Here is a 20,617-nt window from a genome sequence, read left to right as displayed (position 1 = left end):
ATCAATTACCCATCAACTTATCTAATCAATAAACACCCGAGAGTCAATACTCTTTTTAAATGAGAGGGGGACATGATGGGTCTGACCACACCAGAGCTGGCCTCTAACAACATGGAGTAGTCCAACTATCTTTTATTTGTAGACACACAGGTAAAGGGGCCCAGAACGGGAGGAGCTTCTTCTGTGATGGACAGGTTGGAGTAGAGTAGGACAGGCAGGACCTGTACTAACTCAAGGAAACTAGACAGGGAACCACTCCCACACAGTGCTACACATTTCCATGACTGCTAGTTCCTGGAAGCCAGGCCTCTGTGTCCCACACCTCAACATCGTCTGATTCTGCTAGATAAGGTTGGCTTCCCACAATCCTGAGCACTTGTGTATTCAAATGGGAGCTGCTGATACTGAACCTAACTCCGACATGGCACAGCTGCTGTGTGCATCCCTGAGAGTGACCAAGAATTGGGGCATGAGTGTAATTCTGGCTGAAAGGAAAGTGACATTTAATCAGGCAAAGTTGCAGGGGTACACGTGCTCTGGACAGGTGGAGTACAATTCACATTAAGATAAAAGCAACCTTTAATAAAAGGAAATTGTTGAGGGGCCTATCATCCACCATTTGCCTGCCTCTTGCCTGTCCTTCGCCTACTTTTCACCTATCCATCATCCACCACCGGAGGTTCACCTCCCGATTGTCTGACAGCAGTCAGCAAACTGACTGCAGACCGCCTGTGGAGACCCAGCTGCCTGCCATTACCTGGAAGTTCACTGTCACAGTACCTGCAGGTTTGGTTACACGTGGCTGCTGCCATTTTAAGACAACGGACAGGCCCCATAGGACCCCTGGCCAGACTGACTGAGCCCCGTCTCCAGGATCCCTCAGCCCGACCGATCACTCCCTGCCTCTGGGGCCCTCACAGAGACTGACTGCTCCTTGCCACCAGGACCCCCCGACTGACTGATTGCACCCCGCCTCCAGGATCCCGCAACCAGACCAAACACACCCGACCTCCAGGACCTCCAACCAACCACGTCCACACCCTGAACTGCAGCTCCCCATTTGCCAACACATTTGGAAGCCAGAGCGGCCACCTTGGATACTCCTGAGACGCCTGCTGGAGCCTTGAAGCTCATTGTCAGAAAAGGTTTTGGAAACCTATAGGGTCACTATAAGCCTAGAGGGGGAAAACTGCAATACCCCAGATAAAAGGAAATTGTTCCATGAATTTTGTTTCATTCTTAGTATTGCCCAGTAATTCTAGAGAGTCATGGCAATCACAGTGACACTGAATATCCAATAATTATGGGTGCTGACCTGTTTTACAACATTTCAAACTCTTAGTGCATGCTGTCCGTTACATCATCCCACCAACCCCATGAATTGAATGAGGAGGTTCTGAACCCCACCCACTTGACAGAGCAAAATGGTTACTTTCCTATGGTTTTATTTTTGCACTGTGGTTATAGAGAATCATTGGGCTCATTTTTTGGAAACTTTCATGCATGGAATGGAATTTGCTCCACTCTGTCCCCAGTAACTCTGCTTTCTTCCCCCCTTTCCCCTCCTCTACCTTCGAGTATTTATTTATTTATTTATGCAGACTTTATAGACATGCATTAAGGGAGATCCACTGTGGAGTATTTATCCATGCACACAGCATGATTTTGGCTATTTCCTTCTGCATTTCCTCTCCTTTCCCTTCACTCCCTCCCTACCCACTCAGTTCCCTTCTTCTCCTCCACTGATCTTCCCTCTATCTTTTTATGTCACAGCACCCCTATGCATCTCCCACTCATTTTGTTCTACTTTCCACATATGAAGGTAAACATTTAACCCTTTGCTTTCTGACTCTGTCTTATTTTGGCCAGCTTGATATTCTCCAGTTTCATCCATCTACTGGCAAATGCCATCATTTCCTTCTTTGTCATGACTCAGTAGCACTCCACCGTATATTTATACCACATTTTCTTAATCCACACACATGTTCATAGGTACCTGGGCTATTTGCAAAACTTGGCTCTTGTGAGTTATGCTGTTATATTCATTGATGTAGCTCTATCACTATAGTATTCTGACTCATTTATTTATTATTTTTTATTTATCTTTTAATTTTTTTCCGAACTGCATTTTGATTCATTGTACACAAATGGGGTGCATCACTTCATTTCTATGGTTGCACACGAGGTAGATTCATACCATTCATGTAATAATACATGTCCATAGGGTAATGATGTCTGTCTCATTCCACCATTTTTCATACTCCCTCCCTCTAATTTCCTTCTATATAATCTAAAGTTTCCCCATTTTTCTCTCACCCCCCCCATTATATATCATTGTCCACTTATCAGGGAAAGCATTCAGCCTTTGTTTTTTTGTGCTTGGCTTATTTCACTTAGCATGATATTCTCCAGTTCCATCCATTTATTTGCAAATACCATAATATTATTCTTCTTTATGGCTGAAGTATTCCATTGTGTATATATACCAGAGTTTCTTTATCCATTCATCTATTGAAGGGCATCTAGGTTGGTTCTACAATCTAGCTATTGTGAACTGAGCTCTATAAACATTGATGTGGCTGTGTTACTGTAGTTTGCTGATTTTCAGTCCTTTGGGTATAAACTGAGGAGTGGGATAACTGGGTCAAAGGGTGGGTCCATCCCAAGTTTTCTGAGGATTCGCCATACTGCTTTCCAGAATGGCTGCACCAATTTGCAACTCCACCAGCAATGTAAAAGAGTTGTTTTAATTTGCATTTCTCTAATTACTAGAGATGTTGAGCACTTTTTCATATATTTATTAATTGCCTGTGTCTTCTTCTGTAAAGTGTCTGTCCAGTTCCTTGACCCATTTATTGATTGGGTTCTTTGTATTTTTGGCGTAAAGTTTTTTTTTTAATTTTTATTATTATTGTATACAAAAAGGATACATGTTGTTTCTCTATTTGTACATGGAGTCAAGGCATACCATTTGTGTAATCATACATTTACATAGGGCAATGATGTTTGATTCATTACTTTTTTCCCTTCCCTCCCACCCCTCCCACCTCTCTTTTCCCTCTATACAGTCCTTCTGTCCTCCATTCTTACCACACTCCTTATCCCTAACTCTAAACCTAACCCTAAACCTAATGCTAACCCCTCCCACCCCCCATTATATGTCCTCATCTGCTTATCAGCGAGATCATTCGTCCTTTAGTTTTTTGAGATTGGCTTATCTCACTTAGCATGATATTCTCCAATTTCATCCATTTGCCTGCAAATGCCATAATTTTATCATTCTTCATTGCGGAGTAATATTCCATTGTATATATATATGCCACAGTTTCTTTATCCATTCATCAACTGAAGGACATCTAGGTTGGTTCCACAATCTGGCTATGGTGAATTGAGCAGCAATGAACATTGATGTGGCTGTATTTCTGTAGTATGCTGATTTTAAGTCCTTTGTGTATAGGCCAAGGAGTGGGATAGCTGGGTCAAATGGTGGTTCTATTCCAAGCTTTCTGAGGAATCTCCATACTGCTTTCCAGAGTGGCTGCACTAATTTGAAACCCCACCAGCAATGTATGACTATTCCTTTTTCACCACATCCTCGCCAACACCTATTGTTGCTTGTATTCTTGATAATCGCCATTCTAATTGGGGTGAGATGAAATCTTAGGGTAGTTTTGATTTGCATTTCCCTTATTACTAGGGATGTTGAACATTTTTTCATATATCTGTTGATTGCTTGTACATCCTCTTCTGTGAAGTGTCTATTCATTTCCTTAGCCCATCTGTTGATTGGATTATTTGTATTCTTCGTGTAGAGTTTTTTGAATTCTTTATAGATTCTGGAAATTAGCGCTCTATCTGAAGTATGGTTGGCAAAGATATTCTCCCACTCTGTAAGCTCTCTCTTCACATTGCTGATAGTTTCCTTTGCTGAGAGAAAGCTTTTTAGTTTGAATCTATCCCAGTTGTTGATTCTTGCTTTTATTTCTTGTGCTATGGGAGTCCTGTTAAGGAAGTCTGATCCTAAGCCAACAAGTTGAAGATTTGGACCTACTTTTTCTTCTATAAGATGCAGGGTCTCTGGTCTGATTCCGAGGTCCTTGATCCATTTTGAGTTGAGTTTTGTGTAGGGTGAGAGATAGGGGTTTAATTTCATTCTGTTGCATATGGTTTTCCAGTTTTCCCAGCACCATTTGTTGAAGAGGCTATCTTTTCTTCATTGCATATTTTTGGACCCTTTGTCTAGTATGAGAAAATTGTATTTATTTGGATTTGTGTCCATGTCCCCTATTCTGTACCATTGACCTACCTGTCTATTTTGGTACCAATACCATGCCGTTTTTGTTACTATTGCTTTGTAGTAGAGTTGAAGATCTGGTATTGCAATACCCCCTGCTTCGTTCTTGCTACTGAGGATTGCTTTAGCTATTCTAGGTTTTTTATTCTTCCAGATGAATTTCATAATTGCTTGCTCTATTTCTGCAAGGTACATCATTGGGATTTTAATTGGAATTGCATTGAATCTGTATAGCACTTTAGGTAGTATGGCCATTTTGACAATATTAATTCTGCCTATCCAGGAACATGGGAGATCTTTCCATCTTCTAAGGTTTTCTTGAATTTCTTTCTTTAGTGTTCTGCAGTTCTCACTGTAGAGGTCTTTCACCTCTTTTGTGAGATTGATTGCCAAGTATTTTATTTTTTTTGATGCTATTGTGAATGGGGTAGTTTTCCTAATTTCTCTATCTGAAGATTCATCACTTATATATAAAAATGCATTGGATTTATCAGCATTGATCTTATAACCTGCTACTTTACTGAATTCACTTATGAATTCTAAAAGTTTTCTGGTGGAATTTCCAGGTTCCTCTAAATATATAATGATGTCATCAGCGAACAGGGATAGTTTGAGTTCTTATTTTCCTATTCGTATCCCTTTAATTTCTTTGGTTTGTCTAATTGCTCTGGCTAGAGTCTCAAGGACGATGTTGAATAGAAGTGGTGAAAGAGGGCATCCCTACCTTGTTCCAGTTTTAAGGGGGAATGCTTTCAGTTTTTCACCATTTAGAATGATATTGGCCATGGGCTTAGAGTACATGGCCTTTATAATGTTAAGGAATGTTTCACTACCCCAATTTTTTCTAGTGTTTTGATCATGAAGGGATGCTGTATTTTATCGAATGCTTTTTCTACATCTATTGAAATAATCATGTGATTCTTAACTTTAAGTCTGTTGATATGGTGAATGACATTTATTGATTTCTGAATGTTGAACCAAACTTGCATCCCCAGGATAAAACCCACTTGATCGTGGTGCACTATCTTTTTAATATATATTTGTATGCGATTTGCTAAAATTTTGTTGAGAATTTTTGCGTCGATGTTCATTAAGGATATTGGTCTGAAATTTTCTTTCCTCCATGTGTCTCTGTCTGGTTTAGGTATCAGGGTGATATTGGCTTCATAGAAAGAGTTTGGGAGGGTTCCCTCCTCTTCTATTTCATGGTACTTTGAGGTCTATTGGAGTGAGCTCCTCTTTAAAGGTTTTGTAGAACTCGGCTGAGAACCCATCTGGTCCTGGACTTTTCTTTGTTGGTAGGCTTTTGATGACCTCTTCTATTTCATTGCTTGAAATTGATTTATTTAAGTTGTGTATGTCCTCCTCGTTCAGTTTAGGTAATTCATATGTCTCTAGAAACCTGTTGATGTCTTCGAGGTTTTCTGTTTTCTTGGAGTATAGATTTTCAAAATAACTTCTAATTTTGTTTTGTATTTCACTCGTGTCTGTTGTGATGTTTCCTTGTTCATTCCGAATTTTAGTAATTTGAGTTTTCTCCCTCTTTCTCTTCGTTAGTGTGGCTAAGGGTTTATCAATTTTATTTATTTTTTCAAAGATCCAACTATTTATTTTGTTAATTTTTCCAATTATTTCTTTTGTTTCAATTTCGTTGATTTCGGCTCTGATTTTAACTATTTCCTGTCTTCTACTACTTTTTGTGGTTGGTCTGCTCTTCTCTTTCTAGGGTTTTGAGCTGTAGTGTTAAGTCGTTTATTTGTTGATTTCTACTTATTTTTTTGAATGCGCCCCATGAAATAAATCTTCTTCTAAGTAATGCTTTCATAGTGTCCCAGAGATTTTGATATGATGTGTCTTTGTTCTCGTTTACTTCTAAGAATTTTTTAGTTTCCCTCCTGATGTCTTCTGTTATCCATTCATCATATAATAGTGTATTATGTAATCTCCAGGTATTGGGGAAGTTTCTCTTTTTTATTCTGTCATTTATTTCTAATTTCAATCCATTATGATCTGATAGAGTACAAGGTAGTATCTCTATCTTCTTGTATTTGCTAACAATAGCTTTGTGGCATAAAATATGGTCTATTTTAGGGAAGGATCCATGTGCTGCTGAGAAGAAAGTGTATTCGTTCTTTGTTGGATGGTATATTCTCTATATGTCCATTAAGTCTAAATTGTTGATTGTATTATTGAGATCTATGGTTTCTTTATTCAATTTTTGTTTGGACAATCTATCCAGTGGTGAGAGAGGTGTGTTAAAATCACCGAGTATTATTGTGTTGTGGTCTATTTGATTTCTGGAATTGAGAAGGATTTGTTTGACGTACACGGATGAGTCAATGTTCGGGGCATAGATATTTATGATTGTTATGTCTTGCTGATTTATGCTTCCCTTAAGCAACATGTAATGTCCTTCTTTATCCCTTCTGACTAGTTTTGGCTTGAAGTCCACATTATCTGAAATGAGGATGGATACTCCAGCTTTATTGCTGTGTCTGTATGCATGGTATGTTTTTCCCCATCCTTTCACCTTTAGTCTATGGGTATCTCTTTCTATGAGATGAGTCTCTTGCAGGCAGCATATTGTTGGATTTTTCTTTTTAATCCAATCTGCCATTCTATGCCTTTGATTGATGAGTTCAGGCCATTAACATTCAGGGTTATTATTGTGATATGATTTGTATTCCGAGTCATTTGACTCATATTTGTTTTTTGACATGATTTGGTTTCTCCTTTATTTGGCTATTCCTTTAGGCTACTTCCTCCCATTGCTGATTTGCATCATTGTTTTTCATCTCTTCCTCATGGAATATTTTGCTGAGAATGTTCTGTAATGCTGGCTTTCTTTTTGTAAATTCCTTTAGCTTTTATTTATCATGGAAGGATCTTATTTCATCGTCAAATGTGAAGGTAAGTTTTGCTGGGTATAAGATTCTTGGTTGACATCCATTTTCTTTCGGGGCTTGGTAAATGTTGTTCCAGGCCCTTCTAGCTTTTAGGGTCTGGATTGAAAAATCTGCTGATATTCTTATTGGTTTCCCTCTGAATGTAATTTGATTCTTTTCTCTCGTGGCCTTTAAAATTCTGTCTTTATTTTGTATGTTAGGTATTTTCATAATAATGTGCCTTGGTGTTGGTCTGTTGTAATTTTGTATGTTTGGAGTTCTATAAGCCTCTTGTACTTGGTTTTCCATTTCATTCTTCAGATTTGGGAAATTCTCTGATATTATTTCATTGAATAGATTGTTCATTCCTTTGGTTTGTTTCTCTAAGCCTTCCTCAATCCCAATAATTCTTAAATTTGGCCTTTTCATGGTATCCCATAATTCTTGTAGATTCTATTCATGATTTCTTACCATCTTTTCTGTTTGGCCAACTTTGCTTTCAAGATTAAATAATTTGTCTTCAATGTCTGAGGTTCTGTCTTCCAGGTGTTCTATCCTATTGGTTATGCTTTCTATGGAGTTTTTAACTTGGTTTATTGTTTCCTTCATTTCAAGTATTTCAGTTTGTTTTTTTTTTTCAGTATCTCTAACTCTTTATTGAAATGATCTCTTGCTTCCCGTATTTGATCTTTTAACTGTTGATTGGTGTGATCATTTAATGCCTGCATTTGCTCTTTCATCTCCTCCTTCAATGCCTGCATTTGCTCTTTCATCTCCTCATTAGCTTCCCTGATTGTTTTAATTACGTACATTCTGAACTCCCTTTCTGACTTTTCTTCTGATGTGCTGTCATTGGGTTTTATTGATGTAGTATCTAGGTTTGTTAGGGACATTTTATTCCCTTGTTTTCTCATATTGGTCAGCTGTCAGTGGGACCCTGAGATATTGCAGATTTCCTCTATTGGCTTATAGTGTCCCGGTAGATTTCCAGTGTATCACCTCCCAGCCTTCAGTAGCCTGAAGTCTTGGAGGAACTTGATAATGCAGTGCTTCCGAAGAAAGCTGCCCCTAGACCGCTACTGGTTCCAGGACTTGGAGCTGGTTCTGTGCGGAAAGGCTCTCACTGGGGGCCTGCTCCGTGCAGCTGGCCATGTGGCAGGAGCCCACTGCCAGAGTGTGGAAGGTTACCTGGGGAAGACTCTAGCTGCCCTGCCCTGCTCTGATAAGCTACCCCTATCTGTGCCTGCCTCCCAGGCCAAGTTTCGCCCAGTGGGGGAGACTCACCCCGTGACTCTATTTTTGTCCAATTCTCTCAATGCCTCCCCTTCTTGAGTCCTGGATTCTGGAGCGACTGGAGATGCAGTCACCCTCTAGGCCGCCATCTTGGATCGCCCCGTGGAAAGAGCCCGGGGCCGGAGTGGGCAGAGCCGCCTGGAGAAGTCTCTGGCTACCCTGCCCTGATCCTAGAGGCTGCTTGCGGATCGAAGCTCTCCGTTGACTTGGGGCTTGTGGCTGGCTCTATGTAGAAAGGATCTCACTGGGCGGTCTTCTCCGAGAAGCTAGCCTTGAATGGTGCCTCCCACCGCAGGGGTCCACGCTGCTTGGGGAGGTCTCTGGATGCCCTGTCCTTGTCCCTGAAGCCGCTTGCCCGCCGGAGTACGCTGCGCTGGCTCCGGGACTATGAGCTTGTTCTGATCAGAAAGGCTCTCACTAGGGGGCCTGTTCCGAGAACCTGGAGAAGCTGGCTCTGTGGGAGGGGCCCAGCGCCGGAGTGCGCAGGGCTGCCTGTGGAAGTCTCTAGCTGCCTTGGCTTGGTCCGATAAGCCACCTCTATCTGGGCCTGCCACCCGGGCTGAGCTTTACCCAGTGGGCAGACTCACCCGTGGCTCTATTTTAGTCCGAGTCTCTCAATGCCTCCCCTTCTTAACTCCTGGATTCTAGAGCGACTGGGGATGCAGTCACACTCTAGTCCGCCAACTTGGATCGCCTACCTAGGATTTTTTGTAAGACCATTTTGAATGGAGTAGTTACTGACTTCTTCCTCAGCAGATTCATTATTGTTGTGAAGAAAAGATCTTGGACTTTCTATGTTGGTTTTGCATCCTGCTACTTTGCTGAATGTGGTAATCAGTTGTAGAAGTGTTTGGGGAGAGTTTTTGGGTCTTCAAACATAGGACTTTATCATCTGAAAACAGTGATAATTTGGCTTCATTCCTACTTGTAATTTTTTGATTCCCTTCTTCTGCCTGATTTCTAAGGATAGAGTTTCAAGAACTCTATTGAATGGGAGCCGTGAGTCTGGACATCATTGCATTGTTCCTGGTCTTAGGAGAAATGTTTTCAGTTTTTCACCAATTAGCATGATATTGGCTTTGGATTTCACACATATAGTCATGACGTTCAGCCAAGTTCTTCTGTCAAGGAAGACTCTTCAGATGTGGTAAAAACCCTTCATAAATTTCCACATTAAACCAAATTTACATCCCTAGAATGAAACCAATGCATCATGATGTATAATCTTCCTGTTGAATAGGATTTGCTAATATCACAATAGGTTTTCTGTGTCTGTGTTTATCAGGAATAGTGATCTGTTGCTTTCTAACTTGATATGTCCTTCGTTTGCATATCAGGATGACACTACTTTTATAGAATGAATTCGGGAATGGTCCCCATCTCTGTTTCATTACCAAGTTTGAGGAGCATTTATCAATATACCTGAATCAAGCTGTCAGGTTGTGATGATTGACAGGGACAGCCCAGCCCCTGTTTTGGTAGTGTATAACCTGCACCCTTGTGCCTGACCTGCTTTACCCTATGGAATATGCTTTGAGCACATTCGTGGCTGGATGTCCATGAGACACAGGGAGAATGTCCTGCTACTGAATTAGGAAGAGCTGCAGAAGGTGAGAACGCCCTCATAGTCAGTGCCTGCCACTACACAACTTCCGTGCTCCCTCTTGATCCTCAGTGTCTCCACTCCACATTTCCTGTCAAAGCACAGCCCTCAGAAACACTGGGAATTAATAAGCCCTGGGTCTTCTTTACCCTGCTTATGCTTAACACTCACCAAGTTTCAAGCCCTTTCTCCATGCCTCATCCTGGGTTCCATCTGGGAACAACTAAAGGGCCCTTCCACACACTGAGGCAGGTGCCAGGGCTTATTCTCATACCTGTGGCTGTCAAGAATTTCTCTGTGCAGAACCCACGATGCTGACAGGAACCTAGTCATCACAATGGACAGGCAGAAGGCACTAACCCCAGAATGTGTCCCTCTCTCTGGCTTCTCCCCTTGACTGACAAGATGATGAGAAGATGAGAAGTCACTCTGTGTGACTCCTCTGAGAGGTCAGGGGCTGGAGGGACAGGAAAGGTCTGCAGATGGTGCTGAGCACTGGACTGGGTCCAGGTAGAGCTGAGCAACCCGAAGACCTCTACCTATCCGAGCACAGGATGGTGACTGTGGATGACAGTCATTGTGCCTTTCCACATTGCAAATGGAGAGTCTGTTGAAACTTCCCAAGTAAATATCTGAGTGTGTAGATAGGACACTTACACTGATGGATATAGCACGCTGAATATCTACTGATTCTAAGTTGATTTTTCTGTAGTTGCACGACCATGCCACACTGACCTGCACAAAGCTTCACAGTTCTGTGTGAGTTTACTAGGTACAGATGTAACTGAAGTCTTTACAATTTTTGGAAATATTATTCATAATTATAAATATTGTACGGAAACCAAAACAGTGAACAGACCTTAGAAAACACTTGGACTGTTAGTGATATCTTGGGAGACGGAGCAGATGCCATATGCAAGCTGTCTGCTTCCCTGGTGAAAGGTCTCTGGTCTCCTTCCTGCAGCTACCTCATGTTCTCCTGTGTTCTCAGCATGAAGTCAGTTCTCACCAAGGAGCCCTGGATGCCACGTTCACCTACCTCATCAGCAAGCTCCCACACTTCCCTGTAATTCTCACTACAAATCACACAATACTTTTTAAATTACTGCCACATTTGTTTCTTATTGTTCTATAGTAACTGGGGCTCAGAGGAAAAAAATAATTATAAAGAACTGTTATGCTAAATGGAAGGTGTAGGATCCAAAGCAATTTTTTTTCTTACAAATATACATGTCTTGGTGGGATCTCAGAGGGATGTCCATCCATAATCATGGGGCTGAGTTGAGGAAGATATTCCGAAGTCCTTTGTGTTACTCAAGTGCCAGTTGTAGGACACAGCATCATCTGGTGTAAGGAGCAGTCTTGGGACTTTGTCTCCTGGCCTTATCTTGCACTATCAGGAGTCTCTTTAGAAATCCTGACACCTGCCTCTGGGGTGTCCTAAACTCAACCACACTGGGAAGCAACCCCGATCTCCATATCACCTCCCTTCTGACCCTCTTCCTGTCCCATTTTGCTTTCTCCCTCCTTCTGGAATCCATCTCAGTCTTTTCCCATTTGGATACATCTTCCTCTCCTCTTTCTCCCCACATCCGTCCTAACACTTCAATTCCAATCTTCCTATGTCTTCGGTCTTTCCCTTTCACAGCCTCACTCTTTCTTGTTCACACTTTAGGAACCAAGAAGCACCATAGAGAAGATCTGTCAATTCCTGGGAAAGAAGTTAAATCCAGAAGAACTGGATTCAGTCCTCAAGAATAGCTCCTTCAACGTCATGAAACAAAACAAGATGTCTAATCTTGAAACAATGCCTGAATCTTAAACGAGTCTGCACTTCTCATTTACAAGGAAAGGTAAATGCTCTGGTTTCAGAATGCATGAGATTACTTAGAGGGCACTCTTCTCTTTACCACCCGCCAGTAAGAGGGAAGGTGTTTGAACATATCAAATTTAATCATTTATGGCCCTGAGGCAGCTAGTGTTCCCTTATAGAAAAATAAAATGTGTGATTGAAACTGGTATTGGCTGCAGGTACCTGGGGAAAGCTGATTCAGTGCTGGAGAGGAGGGTGGTTTTGGAGATGGTAGTGTATGGGCTACTCCACTGCTGACTTACCATAGAGAACTGCCCTAAAGAAAGAGATTCCCAAAGAAAGAGTAAACTGAAGAAGGTAGAGAGGAGGTCGTTTGCTAGGAGACATTGTCAGGCCTCCTTCCTGTGAGGAAAGATTAATCCCATCAACACATTTGGATTCAGGCCTATTCAAAAAATCTACTGCAAGTGACGTGAGCACCTCTTTTTCCAAAATTCTTCCAGTTCTCATATATCTGGAATGGTGAAACATGGAATAAATCTACCAAATGCTTCAAAAGATACTCAACAGGTCAGGATTCCTGCACACGGTGCTCATGGAGCACAGAGGGATAAACCAGAGGACTGGGCTGGGGATGTCACTCACTGAGGGAGCAGAGTCTAGCAGAAGAAATCAATGAAGATTGTCTGATAATGAAGACAATAACGAAAATAAGAGTAAGAATGAGTTTTATGAGATAGCAATGACATGTTAGGCATTCTACTACTTTATATTCACATGAGTATAGTGTTTACATAAATATATCACATTAGCATAGATATTTTATATATTTATTAATTGTATGATTATATGTAACAATTTAAATGATACATAATATAACACTTAATCACTTAAGTGAAGGCTTTATATCCAAATCGTTAGTTTCCATTTCATCCCAATATTCTCAAGGGTAAAGCCTCTGAGGCTTCCTAAATTCTTATCTGTAAAAAAGGATATGATGCTCATATTTTATTCACTCCTTATTAATCCTGTCAACATTTACTGAGTATATAGCATGTCATTCTTTGCAGCACCAAGAATGAGACAGTTAATAGAAAGTGTTGACTTCCTAATATGTTAAAAAGATACCATATGCACATTCCAAAAGGATATGCCTAGAACATGCCGTGCTTGATCATTGCTGTGAAGTGATCGAGGGTGGAGGTGTTCAGCTCTGAACTGAGGGCCTCACTGAGTAACTGCATCGGAGCAAACACTTGAAGAGGCAAATGAAGAAGAGGTGAATGCGTCCAGCAGGACAGCACTCTAGGGCAAGGTCAAGACATGTAAAGAGCCTGGAGAGGGGGAGCCTGGCTTGTTTAAAGCTGGGCAGTCCCAGGGGTGGCATCTGGAACAACAAGGACCCTATGCCCAGAACCACAAAAGCACAAAGGGACTTACCTGCAAGAGACTGGAAGTCCTGGGAGACTCGGAACCAGAAGTGACTGGAGCCACCGTACCTGGCAACGCATCAGGGTGGGTGTCAGGGGCAGAATAGCTTCTATCAGAGAATGGCCAAAGCAGACTAGTTGTCATCTGATCTGATCACCCAGGTCAGAAATTCTGTTATCTTGGGTCAAAGGGGTAAAACAAGAAGTGGTCAGGCTTAGTTATATTCCAGATGTTCTGATTTTATACCCAGCACTGTGGCTTATGGATTTGGTATAAGATGGTTGGGGAGAGAGGGGGAGTCAGGACACACTATAGAGGCAGGTAGAAGTGTAAAAGCATATGGTGCCCAGGCAGCAGGAGGGCTCTGCTTTGACAGTGTAAGGAGAGCTCAGTCTTCAGACCTGTCTCTAGATCTGATGTGACTCTCCTTCATGTTTCCAGGCATCTGTGGGGACTGGAAGAATCACTTCACAGTGGCCCAACATGAAGCCTTTAATAAAGTATTCCAAGAGAAGTTGGCAGGTTTTCCCAAAGACCTGTTCCCATGGGAATAATGTCCAAGAGATCCTGGATCTTCTATGGATGCTGATAAATGTTGTCCTGTCCTGGGATTAGTACAGAACTGGGGAGTTGTAGAATAAACCCATTTTGACAGGAAAATGGAGGGAAGGACAGGATGGCATAAAGAACCAATGAAATATAAACTAATAGAGGAGCAAAAGGAAATCTAGCTGAGTAGAGAAGGAGAATGGGAGAGGAGAGGAGGCCCAGCAGGGAGGGGGGAGCGAGACCTGAAATGCCTTTCCCTGCAGGGATGAGTGTTTCTGGATCTACCCAACTACTGTGCATAGCAAATCTAACGCTCTGACACAAAATTAAAAACCTGCTTCCTCACTCTGGAGCCCTCGATTATACATTTTGCTTCTCTGATCACTTGTTTCTTATAAGTGACTGGGATTTCTCTATTCAATTCATCACTTTCTAGCTTTAAAAGAACTTTATACTCTTTTAAACGCATAGAAGGTCAGACACAGAATATGAATATCACACACAATTGTGTCTAATTTTTAAAACAAGAATAGAATGTAGAACAAGCTAAGGTTCCTTTTCATTGACATCTATCTCCAAAACCATGATGAAGATGATCTGCAGGAGTCTAATTCCCAAGCTTGTTTTCTTTTCATTCCTAGTGGTGTAAATACCATAAATAACAAGTGCTGGGTATGGAACTTTCACAAGGTACCTAAATGATAAGTGGTATGAGACACTCAGAGGCTTACTATTCAGCAGTTATCCTTGGTTTTATCTGAGCTGATGTGCATAGAGTACTTCAGAACTGAATTGAGGATTAGCACACTGCAGAGTTACCGGTTCTCCTGTAAATGTCTCTGGGTTCTCCTCACCAATATCCCCATATTTCCTTGGGGAAGTAAGAAATAGCCAAGGTCAGAGTTTTTCTCAGGTGAACATGTAGAAGTGAACTTGACTGTTCACTTTTAGTCTCTTGTAGGTGTAACAAAATGTTTCTCCAATCATCTTGGATTGCTAGTAAAAGCCAAATCAACTCCTTTACCACTGCTCACTTTGAGATGACTGTGGAATTCATTAATTTTGGAGGTCAAGCAGCTGAACTACAGAGCATTGGTCTCCTACTACCTTGCTGTAGAAAACACCTCTTCCATGAGGGTATGATGATAACAGTTGCTTAGGATTCTTTTTTGGTGAGGGGGGTAACAGGGATTGAACTCCGGGACTTGACCACTAAACCACAAAGGAGCTCTATTTTGTATTTTATTAGGGACAAGGTTTCAGTGAGTGCCTTAGCATGTCACTTCTATAGAGACATGCTTTAAACAAGCAATCCTCCTGCCTCAGGCTCCTGAGCCCATGGGATTACAGGCATGTGCCACCACTCCTGGCTCAGTAGCTTAGGAATCTTTAAAGCATTTGTAGATCATTTGGAAACATCCTGACTCTTCACTTGCTGCTGCAGATGTCCAATGGGTCACTGAAAACAGAAACGAGAAGCATGCCCTCTCTGCCTTCTTGTCATATGTCTCTTCTCTGTTAGTCTAAAACTTTGGGCCAGATTTTTGCTCAACTCGGCAGGTAAACATGCTCATCATTTCTCAAGTGGCTCCTCTGGAACTCAAATACACGTTGATTTGACCTCGGCTGACCTAATTTGCCTCCTGCCATGAAGGCTGCATACAGCAACAGAAAGTTAGCCAAGACTCTGTCCCATCCAGCCGTGGGATGGCTCCTGATGTCTCCAGTCAGCAGTTCATTCCTGCCCACTCCCCTACCTGCCCTTTCTTTGCTCCCCCTATGGTCCTTTAGGATACAGGGTCCCTATCATGGTTTTCCTGGTGAGAGCCTACTATCTTCTTGGGCTTGCTAGCTGTCCAAATTAACCTCTCTCCTTCCCCATCAAGTTGGCCTCAAAATCTTGGCCTTTTTCAGTGGGAAGCAAATGAATTACATTGTGACAATTCTGTTGTCAATTAGAGATGACGGTCCTTCTTTAAGCGTTTTCTAATGTTCTTAATTATTACTGGCCTTTGTGTCATTGTATTTGTCTTGTACCTGTGTTGCTCAGGATGTGAGCACAGGTTCTCACGGCCTTGCTCTCTGTTAATTCAGGCTCTGCTTACAATTGCTGATGGTATGCAGGCTCCCAATATGAAAAACTAAGAGATGGCACCATGCGGAAAGCCTTGTTTGATGCAATTTACCTGCAGCGACTTCTATGGTGGTTATCATAGATTTTAGCTAAAATTAAAGAAGCAGTAAAATGTTTTTCTTGGTGATTGGACAGGTCAGTACTTTGACATGCCTAAAACAAATACTGACCCATGAATTCAAGAATTATCATCTCTCTCTCTCTCTCTCTCTCTCTCTCTCTCTCTCTCTCTCTCTCTCTCCTTTCTCTATTCCCCCTCTCTGGCATTACCTATCCCCAACCTGCATTTGCACCTCTTCTTGAGAAAAGCATCAACACATTATCCAATTTTCTGCAACTCTGAACCTTTCACAAAAGACTATTATTGAGAAACCTATAGAACTCAAGTGAGAAACAAAAAAAAAACAATGAAAACCATCAAAAATGAAGATGAAATTCAAGGGAATGTCATCAACTTCACAATCACCAAATTCAAGGAGCATTACAAACATAATGGGGGAAGGAAGGATGAACAATCTTGAAAACACAAAGGTCATTTCAAAAACTGGTTAAATACAGAAGACTGGCAAAGAAGATCACACGCAGAATAATTGCAGGTTCCAGGCAAGGATCCAATGTTTGTAATCAATGGAACACTCATAAGATTAGAACTGTCTTAAGCTCACATATCTATAAGGCAAACCAAAAGTGGAAAAATTTACTCTGAGTAGACAATGACAATTAGTGTCCATGTAAACTATGTAACTTGAAGCAGCCTGATTACTTCAAGCTTCCACAAAGGGCAAAGTTGTTAAAAAAAAAAAAAAAAAAAAAAAAAACCTTACTTCTAACTTCTAACTAATCCAAAGTATATGAGGCATCATTGTCAATCACAGTGTGCCACGGAACACCACGACATGTTCCTCCAACCTATGAACTTGTGACATTGACCAAGCTCCCTCCTTCACTCCTCCCTACCACCCCTGGTCTCTGCTAAGCACTATTCTGCTGCTCTGCTGTTCTGTTGTTGATTTTTCCATGTTCCTTGCAAGTGTAGAATTGGCTTTCCGTTAGCTGACATATGTCACTTATAATGTCCTGTAGGTCCATCCACGCTGCATAACAGTAGGATCACATGACTTTCATACTGAAGAGATGACATGGCTTATATCTGCCACATTTTTTTTGTCCACTCATCAGATAACAGACATTAGCTACCAGAGAATATTATCACACTAGTAGGAGATGACACACCAACATTCAGTGGCAGTAAAGTGTCAGGAAAATGCTATAAAACAAATCATACAAGTATGTGTACCAACAATTTTATAACCAATGAACTGTCGATTGAATGTAAGGGATCCACACAAAAGTGTGCACAATCAACAACTCGGTAACTGTTCTCACCTGTTTTTCCACAGGAATCCAATAGGCATCAGCACTGCTCACTCTCCATACATGAAACACAGTACTACATTGGTGGACACCAAGGCCCATGAATTTGCACTGTGTTAGTTAATGAACGCAGTAAATTCTGTCCACACAGGTAAAATGGCATGGTAACTTAGATCATGCCACAAGCAGATGACTTGAAATTTGAATCCCCACCTCATACTTTACCAACAGTGAGAACCTAGAAAGTTTACTTAACTTCTTAGGGCATACTTTTGTGAATGCTAAATTCGTTGAATACCACTTTACACTATATGGAGCTTGGAGGCTTTGTTTTAAAGTAGAATCATCATTTTAAAATAGCCATTTAATTGTTATAAATTCTAGTACCAGAAACAGGAGAAGCAACAGTGACTAAACAAAACTCCTCAGCACACACTGTGTGCTAGATGTTGTTTTACTTGCTTGCCACATAATATCATGTACAGTGCAGCAAATTCATGAGTAAGGTGCTATTGTTACCTGCATTTTTATAAAAGGAAAGTGGGTCAGAAAGCAGTGTAGACCACACAGTAAATGTAAAAGACACCATATGAATCCAGAGAGGCTGACAACAGAGACAGCATTTGTAAAATTAATCATTGCCTATGATAATAATTTTACTCATTGGCAGAAATGACAATTTCCCTTTTATTCAAAGAGTCACAGGGTTTTCCATCAAACTACCCATGCTCTAAACATGACACATGTATTTCATTAATGTTTTCCCATGACCAGTGTCTAAATCATTCCACCCCAGGAAACATAAAGACATTGGTGACAGTTATGCAACCAGCCAACAAACAAAGCTTTCCCAGTATGATCCACGTACCAGAGATGATTAACTGGACATTTCAGGCATAGTTGCCAGCAAGGCCTAAACTTTGCTCTCCGTCTTCAGACCCACAAGAACAAATTGGAAGTACTAACTGGTGAAAGGTTACCAATAGAAAGGAGTCTGGAAATATTCTTCTCTGCTCTCAGGCAGGCATGAACATCAGAAATTACTTATGAAGATTTAAAAGCATGGCATAGGCACTAGACTCATGGGCAACAAGAGGAATTCTTCAAGCTCAGCAGCTGTCCTGTTTGGGCCTGAAGGCTCTCTTCACGTCAAATCACACATTCCTCACACCAAATCTATGAAGAAACCCAGGTCAGATAATTCAACAAAAGGTAGTTAATCATGTACTCATTTTCAGCTAATGTTTTACCTTCCTGCAGTGACATGTTAAAGCAAAGACCCCACCATCTCAGCATGTGCAGTGTGGTTGAGGAAAATGATAAGGAAACCACACATTCACAGATAAGATTATAAATGAAGGTGAGGCTACCAATGTAGAGTATCAAGTCAGGCAGAGACGCTTACTGTGGAATATCAAGTCCTTGTAGGGGGGATGGAATTGTCTGACTCACCATTTTAGACAGGGATGACAAAGGCCCCTCTGACTGCTGATGTGGATTTGCTAAAATGTGAGGATTGGAGGAGGAAGAGAGAACTACCTGCCATCCTTCAGGAATATTTTGGCAGACAGAGCCAAAACATCAATGACCTGAAATCAAATTGTGCTTGGACAGTTTGAGGAATGGCAGGAAGGCCACCGGATTGGAATAGGTGTGGTTTGCTACTCAGCTCTAGAGATGCTTTGACTCTCTCCCAAAATATGGAATACTATGTGCTTGGGACTCACTCCATGGTCGAGCTCTTGCCTAGATCACGTGCGATCACGAGTCAATCCCACAAATGTAACAAAAATCTTTCTGAGGTGTGCATCTGTGAAACACAGGTATTAAACAACCCCTGTCACAGATACAGAGTGAGTCATTTAGCTAACATGCCCACTAAAACAAAGGAAATTCCAGGATTGGAAAGTTAGTCTACCTGATGATAAAGCTCACTTATTCTCCTTGGTTTGAAAGACACATTGCAGAAGTTCTCAATGGAAACTGCGAAATATGTCTTCCCTTTTGTGCAGAGAAAAATTGACCCATGGCCAGACCTGGCTTCTGCCCAAGGAGATCACATGTCCACACAGGTCCTCCTGGCTCCCCAGGCCAGCCTCCATCTTGGAACACTGCAGTGGCCTCCATAGCCCCCTCCACATCATAGCCTCCACCTTAGGGAAACAAACAGACAGGGCCTGGAGGCAACTGCCTGAGGAAACAACATCTGCCACAGAGTTGCTATCCAAACAGGTTCCCCTAGGACGCGCGTGGGCCCAGGTTCTCAGCCCTAATTCTGAACTTTGCCTCCATCCTAATTCACCTCCACTACCCTCTAGGTTCACCTCTGTGTTTCCTCTGCATCTGTAGTTGGGGCATCTTCCATCCTGGACACCAGCCAGGGGTGAAAGTCCACTTCTGAGTACCCACAAGGTGTACACACTATTACAAACATACTGTTTACATTGTAGGTAATAATTAAGCACCTCATTTCTGTTTGTTGCAATAAAACTGTAAACATCTTAAAGGGTCTAATTGATTTAAACATGCATATTTTTCACATTGGGTGCCCTTCATATTGATCTCCCCCTTAAAGGTGAGGTATTGGAAACCTGCAGGAACACTATAAATCTATAGGGTTTAAAATGTAATACTTCAAATCTGCACTGCTATAGGGAAAGACACAAGTACATAATGAAAAAACACGGGAAGAAAGCACCCCAAACAAACCAAGACACTACAATAAAGAACTCATTGACAGCACAGTAGAAGAAATATCAGAGAAGGAGTTCAGAAAGTACATGATTAAAATGATCTGCAAAGTAAAGGATGATATACGACAGTAATGCAGGAAGCAAATATTATTTCAATACAGGGATAGAGATTCTGAAAACAAACAGAAATCCTTGAAATGAAGAAACAATAAACCAAATTGAAAACTCAATAGAAAAGTTAACCAACAGACTAGATCACCGGAAGACAGAATCTCAGACAATAAAGACAAAATATATAATCTTGAAAATAAAGTTGACCACACAGTGAAGATGGTAAGGAACCATGAACAGAACCTCCAAGAACTATGGGACAACATGAAAACACCAAATTTAAGAATCATCAGGGTAGAGGAAGGTGCAGAGACAAGAACCAAAGGAATGCACAATCTTTTCAATGAAATAATGTCAGAAGATTTCCCAAATATGAAGAATGAAATGGAAAATCAAATCCAAGAGGTTTATAGGACAACAAACGTACAAAATTACCA

At 41.4% G+C, this 20,617-nt stretch overlaps 1 pseudogene; it reads left to right on the top strand.

Annotated features, from left to right (window-relative positions):
* Positions 1 to 13,924, top strand: part of LOC124974888 (sulfotransferase 2A1-like) — a 62,626-nt pseudogene extending 48,702 nt beyond the window's left edge.
* The last annotated feature ends 6,693 nt before the right edge of the window (positions 13,925 to 20,617 follow it).

Source organism: Sciurus carolinensis, unplaced genomic scaffold (assembly GCF_902686445.1).
Source record: "Sciurus carolinensis unplaced genomic scaffold, mSciCar1.2, whole genome shotgun sequence".
Lineage (NCBI taxonomy): Eukaryota > Metazoa > Chordata > Mammalia > Rodentia > Sciuridae > Sciurus > Sciurus carolinensis.
This window is presented reverse-complemented; position numbering and strand designations above follow the sequence as displayed.